Here is a 13,397-nt window from a genome sequence, read left to right as displayed (position 1 = left end):
CCCTCTGGCGACCTACATGGAAAGGCGGGGCCAAATCCAAAGCTGAACCCCGGGAGCTGTGAGAACAAAGAAGAGAAAGGGAAATCTCTCCCAACAGCCTCAGGAGCAGCGGATTAAAGCTCCACAATCAACTTGATGTACCTGCATCTGTGGAATACCTGAATAGACAATGAATCATCCCAAATTGAGGAAGTGGACTTTGGGAGCAACAATATATATATATATTTTTTTGCTTCTCCTCTTTTTGTGACTGTGTATGTGTATGTTTCTGTGTGTAATATTGTCTGTATAGCTTTGCTTTTGCCATTTGTCCTAGGGTTCTGTCAGCCATTCTGTTTGGGGTTTTTTTAGTATAGTTTTTAGCACTTCTTATCATTGGTGGATTTACTTTTTGGTTTGGCTGCTCTCTTCTTTCTTTGTTTCTTTTTGTATTACTTTTTAATTGTTTTATTTTTAATAATTATTTTTTATTTTAATAACTTTGTATATATTTTTTCTTTCTTTCTTTCTCCCCTTTATTCTGAGCCGTGTGGATGACAGGATCTTGGTACTCCAGCTGGGGGTCAGGCCTGTGCCTCTGAGGTGGGAGAGCCGAGTTCAGGACAGTGGTCCACAAGAGACCTCCCAGCTCCACATAATATCAAACAGCAAAAATCTCCCAGAGATCTCCATCTCAACACCAACACCCAGCTTCACTCAACGACCAGCAACCTACAGTGCAGGACACCCTATACCAAACAACTAGCAAGACAGGAACACAACCCCACCCATTAGCAGAAAGGCTGCCTAAAATCATAGTAAGGTCAAAGACACCCCAAAACACACCACCGGACGCAGACCTGCCCACCAGAAAACAATATCCAGCCTCATCCACCAGAACACAGGCAGTAGTGCCCTCCACCATGAAGCCTACACAACCCACTGAACCAACCTTAGCCACTGGGGACAGACACCAAAAACGGCAACTACGAACCTGCAGCCTGTGAAAAGGAGAGCCCAAACACAGTAAGTTAAGCAAAATGAGAAGACAGAGAATCACACAGCCAATAAAGGAGCATGGTAAAAACCCACCAGACCAAACTAATGAAGAGGAAATAGGCAGTCTAACTGAAAAGGAATTCAGAGTAATTATAATAAAGATGATACAAAATCTTAGAAATAGAATGGAGAAAATACAAGAAACGTTTAACAAGAACCTAGAAGAACTAAAGAGCAAACAAACAATGATGAACAATACAATAAATGAAATTAAAAATTCTCCAGAAGGAATCAATAGCAGAATAACTGAGGCAGAAGCATGGATAAGTGACCAGGAAGATAAAATAGTGGAAATAACTACTGCAGAGCAGAATAAATAAAAAAGAATGAAAAGAATTGAGGACAGTCTCAGAGACCTCTGGGACAACATTAAACGCACCAAATTTGAATTATAGGGGTCCCAGAAGAAGAAGAGAAAAAGAAAGGGACTGAGAAAATGTTTGAAGAGATTGTAGTTGAAAACTTCCCTAAAATGGGAAACAAAATAGTCAAGTCCAGGATGTACAGAGTCCCATATAGCATAAATCCAAGGAGAAACACACCAAGACACACATTAATCAAACTAGCAAAAATTAAATACAAAGAAAAAATATTAAAAGCAGCAAGGGAAAAACAACAAATAACATACAAGGGAATCCCCATAAGGTTAACAGCTGATCTTTCAGCAGAAACGCTGCAAGCCAGAAGGGAGTGGCAGGACATATTTAAAGTGATGAAAGGGAAAATCCTACAACTAAGATTACTCTACCCAGCAAGGATCTCATTCAGATTTGACAGAGAAATTAAAACCTTTACACACAAGCAAAAGCTAAGAGAATTCAGCACACCACCAAACCAGCTTTATAACAAATGCTAAAGGAACTTTTCTAGGTAGGAAGCATGAGAGAAGGAAAAGACCTACAATAACAAACCCAAAACAATTAAGAAAATGGGAATATGAACATATATATCAATAATTACCTTAAATGTAAACAGATTAAATGCTCCAACCAAAAGACATAGACTGGCTGAATGGATACAAAAACAAGACCCGTACATATACTGTCTACAAGAGACCCACTTCAGACCTAGGGACACATACAGACTGAAATTGAGGGGATGGAAAAAGATACCCCATGCAAATGGAAATCAGAAGAAAACTGGAGTAGCAATGTTCATATCAGACAAAATAGACTTAAAAATAAAGACTATTACAAGACACAAAGAAGGACACTACATAATGATCAATGGATCAATGCAAGAAGAAGATATAACAACTGTAAATATTTATGCACCCAACATAGGAACACCTCAATACATAAGGCAAATGGTAACAGCCATAAAAGGGGAAATCGACAGTAACACAATCATAGTAGGGGACTTTAACACCCCACTTTCACCAATGGACAGATCATCCAAAATGAAAATAAATAAGGAAACACAAGCTTTAAATGATACATTAAACAAGATGGATTTAATTGATATTTATAGGACATTCTATCCAAAAACAACAGAATACACTTTCTTCTCAAGTGCTCATGGAACATTCTCCAGGATAGATCATATCTTGGGTCACAAATCAAGCCTCGGTAAATTTTAAAAAATTTAATCATATCAAGTATCTTTTCTGACAACAACGCTATGAGAGTAGATATCAATTACAGGAAAAAAATCTGTAAAAACTACAAACACATGGAGGCTAAACAATACACTACTTAATAACCAAGAAATCACTGAAGAAATCAAAGAGGAAATCAAAACATACCTAAAAACAAATGACAATGAAAACACGACGACCCAAAACCTATGGGATGCGGCAAAAGCAGTTCTAAGAGGGAAATTTATAGCAATACAATCCTACCTCAAGAAACAAGAAACATCTCAAATAAACAACCTAACCTTACACCTAAAGCAATTAGAGAAAGAAGAACAAAAAAACCCCAAAGTTAGCAGAAGCAAACAAATCATAAAGATCAATTCAGAAATAAATGAAGGAAATGATAGCAAAGAACAATAAAACTAAAACCTGGTTCTTTGAGAAGATAAACAAAATTGATAAACCATTAGCCAGACTCATCAAGAAAAAAAGGGAGAAGACTCAAATCAATAGAATTAGAAATGAACAAGGAGAAGTAACAATGGACACTGCAGAAATACAAAGGATCATGAGAGATATACTACAAGCAACTCTATGCCGATAAAATGGACAACCTGGAAGAAATGGACAAATTCTTAGAAGAGCACAACCTTCTGAGACTGAACCAAGAAGAAATAGAAAATATAAACAGACCAATGACAAACACTGAAATTGAGACTGTGATTAAAAATCTTTCAACAGGGCTTCCCTGGTAGCACAGTGGTTGAGAGTCCACCTGCCGATGCAGGGGACACGGGTTCATGCCCCGGTCCAGGAAGATCCCACATGCCACGGAGTGGCTAGGCCCATGAGCCATGGCCGCTGAACCTGCACGTCCAGAGCCTGTGCTCTGCAACGGGAGAGGCCACAACAGTGAGAGGCCCACGTACTGCAAAAAAAAAAAAAAAAAAATCTTCCAACAAACAAAGGCCCAGGACCAGATGGTTTCACAGGCAAATTCTATCAAACATTTAGAGAACAGCTAACACCTACCCTTCTCAAACTTTTCCAAAATATTTTTAGCAGAGGGAGTAACACTTCCAAACTCATTCTACGAGGCCACTATCACCCTGACACCAAAACCCGAAAAAGATGTCACAAAGAAAGAAAACTACAGGCCAATATCACTGATGAACATAGATGCAAAAATCCTCAACAAAATACTAGCAAACAGAATCCAATAACACATTAAAAAGATCATACACCCTGATCAAGTGGGGTCTATCCCAGGTATGCAAGGATTCTTCAATATACACAAAAAAATCAACGTGATACACTATATTAACAAATTAAAGGAGAAAAAATATACGATCATTTCAATAAATGCAGAAAAAGCTTTAGACAAAATTCAACACCCATTTATGATTAAAAAAATACCCTCCAGAAAGTAGGCATAGAGGGAACTTATCTCAACATAATAAAGGCCATATATGACAAACCCACAGCCAACATCGTCCTCAATGGTGAAAAACTGAAACCATTTCCACTAAGATCAGAAACAAGACAAAGTTGCCCACTCTTACCAATATTATTCAACATTTTTTTGGAAGTTTTAACCACAGCAATCAGAGAAGAAAAAGAAATAAAAGGAATCCAAATCAGAAAAGAAGAAGTAAAGCTGTCACTGTTTGCAGATGACATGATACTATACATAGAGAATCCTAAAGGTGCTACCAGAAAACTACTAGAGCTAATCAATGAATCTGGTAAAGTAAAAGGATACAAAATTAATGCACAGAAATCTCTTGCATTCCTATACACTAATGATGAAAAATCTGAAAGAGAAATTAAGGAAACACTCCCATTTACCATTGCAACAAAAAGAATAAAATACCTAGGAATAAACCTACCTAATGAGACAAAAGACCTGTATGCAGAAAACTATAAGACACTGATGAAAGAAATTAAAGATGATACAAACAGATGGAGAGATATACCATGTCCTTGGATTGGAAGAATCAACATTGTGAAAATGACTATACTACCCAAAGCAATCTATAGATTCAATGCAATCCCTATCAAACTACCACTGGCATTTTTCACAGAACTAGAACAAAAAATTTCATAATTTGTATGGAAACACAAAATACCCCAAATAGCCAAAGCAATCTTGAGAAAGAAAAATGGAGCTGGGGGAATCAGGCTCCCTGACTTCAGACTATACTACAAGGCTACAGTAATCAAGACAGTATGGTATGGCACAAAAGCAGAAATATAGATCAATGGAACGGGATAGAAAACCCAGAGATAAACCCACGCATGTATGATCACCTTATTTTTGATAAAGGAGGCAAGAATATACAATGGAGGAAAGACAGCCTCTTCAATAAGTGGTGCTGGAAAAACTGGAAAGCTACATGTAAAAGAATGAAATTAGAACACTCCCTAACACCATACACAAAAATAAACTCAAAATGGATTAAAGACCTAAATGTAAGGCCAGACACTATAAAACTCTTAGAGGAAAACACAGGCAGAACACTCTATGACATAAATCACAGCAAGGTTCTTTTTGACCCACCTCCTAGAGAAATGGAAATAAAAACAAAAATAAACAAATGGGACCTAATGAAACTTCAAAGGTTTTGCACAGCAAAGGAAACCATAAACAAGACAAGAAGACAGCCCCCAGAATGGGAGAAAATATTTGCAAATGAAGCAACTGACATAGGATTGATCTCCAAAATTTACAAGCAGCTCATGCAGCTCAATATCAAAAAAACAAAAAACCCAATCCATTATGTATGACTGATTCACTTTGTTATAAAGGAGAAACTAACACACCATTGTAAAGCAATTATACCCCAATAAAGATGTTAAAAAAAAAAAACCCAATCCAAAAATGTGCAGACAACCTAAATAGATATTTCTCCAGAGAAGATATACAGATTGCCGACAAACACATGAAAGGATGCTCAACACCACTAATCATTAGAGAAATGCAAATCAAAACTACAATGAGGTATCACCTCACACCAGTCAGATTGGCCATCATCAAAAAATCTACAAACAGTAAATGCTGGAGAGGGTGTGGAGAAAAGAGAACCCTCTTGCACTGTTGGTGGGAATGTAAACTGATACAGCCACAATGGAGAACAGTATGGAGGTTCCTGAAAAAACTAAAAATAGAATTCCCATACGACCCAGCAATCCCACTACTGGGCATATACCCTGAGAAAACCGTAATTTAAAAAGAGTCATGTACCACAATGTTCATTGCAGCTCTATTTACAATAGCCAGGACATGGAAGCAACCTACGTGTCCATCAACAGATAAATGGATAAAGAAGATGTGGCACATATATACAATGGAATATTACTCAGCCATAAAAGGAAACAAAATTGAGCTATTTGTAATGAGGTGGATAGACCTAGAGTCTGTGATACAGAGTGAAGTAAGTCAGAAGGAGAAAGACAAATACCGTATGCTAACACATATATATGGAATTTAAGAAAATAAATGTCATGAAGAACCTAGGGGTAAGACAGGAATAAAGACACAGACCTACTAGAGCACGGACTTGAGGATATGGGGAGGGGGAAGGGTAAGCTGTGACAAAGCGAGAGAGAGGCATGGACATATATACACTACCAAACGTAAGGTAGATAGCTAGTGGGAAGCAGCCGCATAGCACAGGGAGATCAGCTCGGTGCTTTGTGATCGCCTGGAGGGGTGGGATAGGGAGGGTGGGAGGGAGGGAGACGCAAGAGGGAAGAGGTATGGGAACATATGTATATGTATAACTGATTCACTTTGTTATAAAGCAGAAACTAACACACCATTGTAAAGCAATTATACTCCAATAAAGATGTAAAAAAAAAAAAAAAAAGGAAGAAACGAAATTGAGTTATTTGTAGTGAGGTGGATGGACCTGGAGTCTGTCATACGGAGTGAAGTCAGTCAGAAGGAGAAAAACAAATACTGTATGCTAACACATATATACGGAATCTAAGAAAAAAAAAAATGTCATGAAGAGCCTAGGGGTAGGACGGGAATAAAGACACAGACCTACTAGAGCACGGACTTGAGGATATGGGGAGGGGGAAGGGTAAGCTGTGACAAAGTGAGAGAGTGGCATGGACATATATACACTACCAAACGTAGGGTGGATAGCTAGTGGGAAGCAGCCGCATGGCACAGGGAGATCAGCTAGGTGGTTTGTGACCACCTAGAGGGGTGGGATAGGGAAGGTGGGAGGGAGATGCAAGAGGAAGGAGATATGGGGATATATGTATATGTTTAACTGATTCACTTTGTTGTAAAGCAGAAACTAACACACCATTGTAAAGCAATTATACTCCAATAAAGATGTTAAAAAAAAAAAAAAAAAGACACAACAAGAAGCCTGCAACCTGGAAAAAGGCCCTCACCAGACCATGCTGCCACCCTGACCTTGGACTTCCAGCCTCCAGAACTGTAAGAAATAAATTTTTGTTGTTTATCAGCTACTCAGTCTGTGGTATTTTGTTACAGCAGCCTGAACAGACTATGACGCATGGGGACACAGGGATCCTGTGAGAAGAAAGTCATGTTATGTTATGAATTTGGAAGCGGGATGGAGAAGATGAAAACAATGGAGGGCAGGATGTAGCCCCTGCTCCAGCCCACCCTCGATGCTCCATCAGACCTCTGAGGAGGAGAGGACTGGGTCCCTTTCTCTGAGGCGTCTCTGGGGCTTCAGTGAAGAGTGGGGAGTCCAGGGACCCTTCAAGGTGAACGGCACCAGCGACAAGACAGGGATAAGTCCCTCTCTTAATTACGGAGAGCAGTGGGCACAAACAGAGACACTGGAGAAGAAAATATGAAGAGCCTGAGTCCCAGGCACTTGAGAGAAACCTAATTAGGGCCACCCAGAAATAACTGAGGAGGGCTTTCAGGAGGAGCTGTGGTCCTTCACGAGCAGGTGCAGACAGGAACCAGAAGACGTAGATTCTGGCTCTTTCTTCACTCATACTCCCGGGAGCTCCAAACACACACGGAACCCCTCTGAAGATGTCAGAAGGGAAACAGCAGAGCTGTTCATGAGAGTTTGATGACATTCCCTCCCATGGGCCTGTGTCTTTCTTTCTACACATGGACTTGGAAAGAAGGTTCCGGACAACAGAAGTGCTTTGACTCACTCGGACTTCAGCATCAGGGACAAATTGTCCCCTCCCCTTAGACCAGTGTTGCTAAAGTTTCTTTCATTATTGCCCTCCAAGGAGCCTTATTAAACTATTTTATTCCTAGTTGCCCTTCCTAACGATATTTTAATACCACAGATATACTACACATCTGTTTATGAATGTATTCATATATGTATGCTTCGTATACCAAAAAAAAGAGTAAGACTTTTTTGCCTCCCAAGAACACTATTTACCCCCTGGAAGGTGATGTTGCATTGGGAATGCAAGATTTAGACTTCTTTTGCTTTCACAGCATGTGCATCTCAAGATCTAACCCTGCAAACCTCTGGCCCATCCGAGGCCCAGCCCAACTTCCACTGGAGCCAGCAGCACATACAGAATACCCTCAAGGGTCTAAAATGTATCCTCGTGCAGACGCCGGAGGTGGTATCCACACAGACTCCCCAACACCATGGCTATTATTATTACAACACCAAACTGGCTGGCTGTTGCTTTGCGTATGTCCAAATAATATCAGCTTTTGTTTTGCTCTAAAAAAACATGTGCCTGATCAAATGAAAATCATGACTACTCATTAATGTAGTTAGATATGTTCTGAGTTTCTCCTGAACACTGTAGTCTAATCACTTTTCCCTCCGTGAACTAGAAAATCAAATTTCCCTTTTTATACCAGATGTGTTTTTATACAACATAGCCTCTCTGAAGTCTCCCTTCATACAAAGTTTTTCGAATTTCCCAAATTTCTAACTTTATTTTTCATTATCTGTACCAACTGTCAAGTAATGGGTGAAGGTGGCAAAAATGGGAATTCACACTAGTTTTTATTGGCTCGCTGCTCACCACTGAAAGAAAATAAAGTCAACATCTGCCTTTTTTACCACGGGCTCTAAAAAAAATCCTCAAAACATGAATTTTTAAATAGAGAAGGTGTTTCCCAATAATATGAAGCAAAGGGAATCATTAAACAGGCACCCACCACTCTAGGGGAAAGTCCACACATTAAACGCTAGTCATCATAAAATAGAAGTATCCTAAACAGAGACTTTATGCTACACCATGGCACCTTCAGCCTGCATTTAGTGGTCTGACCTTCTCAGTAAGTCTACTCCAAAGCTGCTGATAGTGTTCAGTTAATCAATGGGGAATTAGACTTTGTGATGCAGAGCAATGAAGTGCTAACGAGGACCACGTGTGGCTGTGAATGGCCTCCACGTGACCAGCCAGGCTTGCCAAGTGGAGAGAAAATACTTAAGACAGAGCTATTAGGAATCTTAGAGGGTGACCCCAAGCAGTAATGCTGTGTGTGCTGGGGCATACCAGGGGCCTCAGAAAGATTCCAAATGGTACATTGATGTTTTGTGTCAATTTAATTTCAAAACATAGTGTTTTCAAAATCTTTGGGGAAGTTCCTAATTCACTCATAATGGTCATTATGGGTCCATTACCCTTCAACACATGACGATCTAAATTAATTTAATTCATTAAGAAGAATGAGTGCATTGGAAAAACAAACATACCCAAACTATGCCAGGCTTTGTCCTTCCCACCTGAACTAATCACACAGAATTGATAATTGGTTAACATATCTGAAATATGCTTTGAAAGACTTGAGTGCAAGACCAGCTTCAACTTTTAATCAACCCTCAAGATTCACACATTTTCACATTTTGCATTTCCGTCAATCATTTATCAGCCTGACACCAACTGCATGTAAAGATTAACGGCTCATGTCAAACTTCTAAGTCAACATTTCTTAGCCAGGGGTGTGCCTCTAAGTAGCCTGGAGAGATTTTGAACATGACATGCTGATTCCCTCACCTGGACAGGTAGACTGAGCAAGGTCTAGGGGTGGGCTCTGGAATCCTTATTTTTATTTTTTTATTTTTTTGCGGTACGCGGGGCTCTCACTGTCGTGGCCTCTCCCGTCGCGGAGCACAGGCTCCGGACGCACAGGCTCAGCGGCCATGGCTCACGGGCCCAGCCGCTCCGCGGCATGTGGGATCTTCCCGGACCGGGGCACGAACCTGTGTCCCATGCATCGGCAGGTGGACTCTCAACCACTGCGCCACCAGGGAAGCCCCATGGAATCCTTATTTTTAAATAGCTCACCCAGAGTTTGGTTTGCATGTAGGTTTAGGAAGAAATGCACTAGTCTTTAAAAAACAATGATTCAGAGACTTTCCTGGTGGTCCAGTGGTTAAGACTCAGCATGTCCATTGCAGGGGTCACAGATTCCATCCCTGTTCGTTCAGGGAACTAAGATTCCGCATGCTGCATGGCAAGGGCAAAAAAAAAAGATTCAATTAACCTTTTTTATTCCTATACAACTTTAAAGATGTTGCATTTATTTGTGCTTATATATAACTTTAAATCTGTTGTGTAGAGTGAGGTAAATGTGCTCAGAAGACAGGGCAGTCCGTCTCTGGAGCTTACAATGATAAGACATGTAGAAAGAAACAGGAGAATGTGTGATGTCACAAGAGCAAGAGCAAGAGGCCTAAGGAAATCGACATCGTGCACCATCAGCGACAGTGCAGCAAAAATCAAAGAAAGCTGTTGAGCAGAAGGAACCGTAAGGGCTGCAGAGTCTCCTGAACAAGCCTGAGGAGGCTGCATAAAGCACTGCTGCTGCTGATGCAGGGGCTGATGGTGTCGCTGTGCACCAGGGCTGAGCTCGCCCGAGCCATGGGCAGCAGGCATCAGGTGCCGGGCACCTGCATGGCCCGGAGAGCCACGCATCCAACACCATGCACAGCAGCTGGCACTCTGTGGCCTCCCATCTCACCTGGAGCCATAGGTGCAGCTTCTTAAAGAAAGGAGGAAATGGCAAAACAACAAACACTGGATTTCTTTTTTAAGTTAATGCAGAAGGAAAACAGGACCAGCAAACCAGAGCACCCCTGGGGCCATAGCGTGCTGTCCTCCGATTCCCTTCCCTCCGCCTCTTCTCCGTAACTCAAAAGCCCGCATGTTTCACTGTACAACGCCACCAAGAAAGCCTCGTGCTTTCTGAAAGGTGAAATGCTCTAGGTACCATCGTCTTTTTTAAATTTGTTAGGGATTTAAGATGTTTAAAACTTTTATTAGGTTTTTAGAAGAGTATTCCTTACTAGACTATACAGGTGTTGAACGTTCCACCCAATTCTATTTTTCCCATGAGGCCCATCCTTTTTATTGCACGAAATTCTATCATGTCTCAATTTTTAGGAAAACATATATTACATTGTAGGAGAAACAACTGTATTATCTCATTTAATTCACCTTCTATCCCGACTTTACAAAAGAAAATACTGAACACTGGGAGTGGTTTTCATTTGACATCAAAACCCCACATCTGGAGCATCTTTTCCCAACTTGTGTTCCTCTTCTTTTTTCTAATATTACATTTGCCAAGTTTCTCTTCCATTCAAAAGCCTTTTACTAAGATGTCATGCTGAGAAAAATCATGATTAGGGGAGTAGCTCCCAGCCCCTCTGAAAGGAGGAAATTTGCTCGGCATCCAAATGGAAACTGGTTTCTAGTATTTAGGTCAAAAGTTCACCAAAAAAACAGTTCTCAAAAGAAGTTCTTGAGGACTAAAGAAAGAAATAAAAGAACTTCCAAGAAATAGATCCTAAAGAAAAAAAGAAATCCAACTGGCTATCTGAAATAACGTAGGCAATTTTCCCTAAGTGACTGACCACTACTGCATTACCTTCCCCATTACCTTCCTATTCAGCAACAGAATAGGAATTAGAAAGACCAACTAGGGACCTTCTCTACTCCTTTTAAATATTGTGTTTCTGTTGGTTGGAATGTTCGTATTTCTGCATCAGACTGTTCTCCTTGCTATATTTCACACCCCCTCTGGCTTCACATCAGAAGAACAAGGTCAGTATTTGTTTATAATGGAATAGGGGTGCGATGGTGAATAATACGGATGTATATTTTACTTGGAACAAATGCAGTTCACCTTTCTTCTCTGAGTAAGTTCAAATCTTGAGAGAGACTGCAGTGTATAAGCCTTCAAAAGGAGGCCCTCCTTGGGTATTCAAAACATATTTTATCAAACCACAAGATCCTCTTGTTTCAAGCAAGAAGCACCTCTAAAGAAAAAGACAGTTTCTGTAAAACACTTGTTGGATTTTTGGTTTGTTTTGGACAGTTGTTATTTCTTTTGGGACAAATTTTAAATGTTAACAGAAAACCAAATTATTTTGATGAAATTAGGGGTGAGGGGTTTAAGTGAATGATTTCAAAAAAGTACATCTGTGATATGGAGAAAAGGGAAACATCATAACACTCTTGGTGGTAATGTAAATTGTTGCAGCCACTGTGGAAAACACTATGGAGGGTTCTCAAAAAACTAAAAATAGAACTACCATATGACCCAGCAATTCCACTCCTCAGTATATATCCAAAAAGACCCAACCTATAATTTGAAAAGATACATGCACCCTAGTGTTCAAAGCAGCATTATTTACAATTGCCAAGATATGGAAGCAACCTAAGTGTCATCACCAGATGAATGGATAACGATGTGGTGTATACACACACACACACATACACACACACACACACACACACACACACACACACACCATGGAATACTAGTCAGTCATAAAAAAGGAAGAAAATTTTGCCATTTGCAACAACACGGTTGGACTTGGAGGACAATATGCTGAGTGAAATAGTCGGAAAGACAAATACTGTATGATATCGCTTACATGTGGAAGCTAAAAAATACAACAAACTAGTGAATATAACAAAAAAGAAGCAGACTCACAGATGTAGAGAACAAACCAGTGGTTACCAGTGGGGAGAGGGAAGGGAGGAGGGACAAGACAGGGGTAGGGGACTGAGAGGTACAAACTACTATGTATAAAATAAATAGCGGGCTTCCCTCGTGGTGCAGTGGTTGGGAGTCTGCCTGCCGATGCAGGGGACACAGGTTTGTGCCCCAGTCCGGGAAGATCCCACATGCCGCGGAGTGGCTGGGCCCGTGAGCCATGGCCGCTGAGCCTGTGCGTCCGGAGCCTGTGCTCTGCAACGGGAGAGGCCACAACAGTGAGAGGCCCGCGTACTGCAAAATAATAATAAAAAAATAAATAGCTACATGTATACATTGTACAACACAGGAAATATAGCCAATATTTTATAATAACTGTAAATGGGATATAACCTTTAAAAAATTGTGAACCACTATGTTGTACACCTGAAATTTATGTAATATTGTACATCAACTATACCTCAATCCAAAAAAAATGCAATAAAAATGAACAAATAAGTACATCTGTAACATCCTGGAATAGTACATTTTCTCAGACCCTTTGCTTCAGGTTTTTAAAAAGAATTTGGAATAAATGTTTCTACATTAAAGTAGAATGCTAAGACTAAGACGAAGAGAACCGATCCTACTGAGCTCTTGAAAGAGACAGAACAGGCCCAAGCTTTCAGCATTACAGGAGATTATCTCCCATTTGGAAATAGGCAGGAACTAAAGATACAGAACATAAAACTTTCCATTAGATCCCTATTTTATTTCTTTTGTGGCCACATGTGTCTGTTGAATCTTGACCACAGAATCAGAACGTTGAAAGACTTTGAGGGTTCATCGAATCCACACCCAGGCTTATAG

General features: G+C 40.2%; 1 long non-coding RNA gene across 1 annotated transcript in view; it reads right to left on the bottom strand.

The window, feature by feature from the left end:
* Nucleotides 1–9,807: 9,807 nt before the first annotated feature.
* Nucleotides 9,808–13,397, bottom strand: part of LOC125960611 (uncharacterized) — a 115,796-nt gene continuing 112,206 nt past the window's right edge. Inside the window, exon 5 of the long non-coding RNA XR_007470423.1 lies at nucleotides 9,808–12,842. This is a non-coding gene — a long non-coding RNA (uncharacterized LOC125960611). The remainder of the gene's footprint in view (nucleotides 12,843–13,397) is intronic.

Source organism: Orcinus orca, chromosome 12 (assembly GCF_937001465.1).
Source record: "Orcinus orca chromosome 12, mOrcOrc1.1, whole genome shotgun sequence".
Lineage (NCBI taxonomy): Eukaryota > Metazoa > Chordata > Mammalia > Artiodactyla > Delphinidae > Orcinus > Orcinus orca.
Note: the sequence above shows the minus strand (reverse complement) of the source record. Positions and strands in the feature narration are given on the sequence as shown.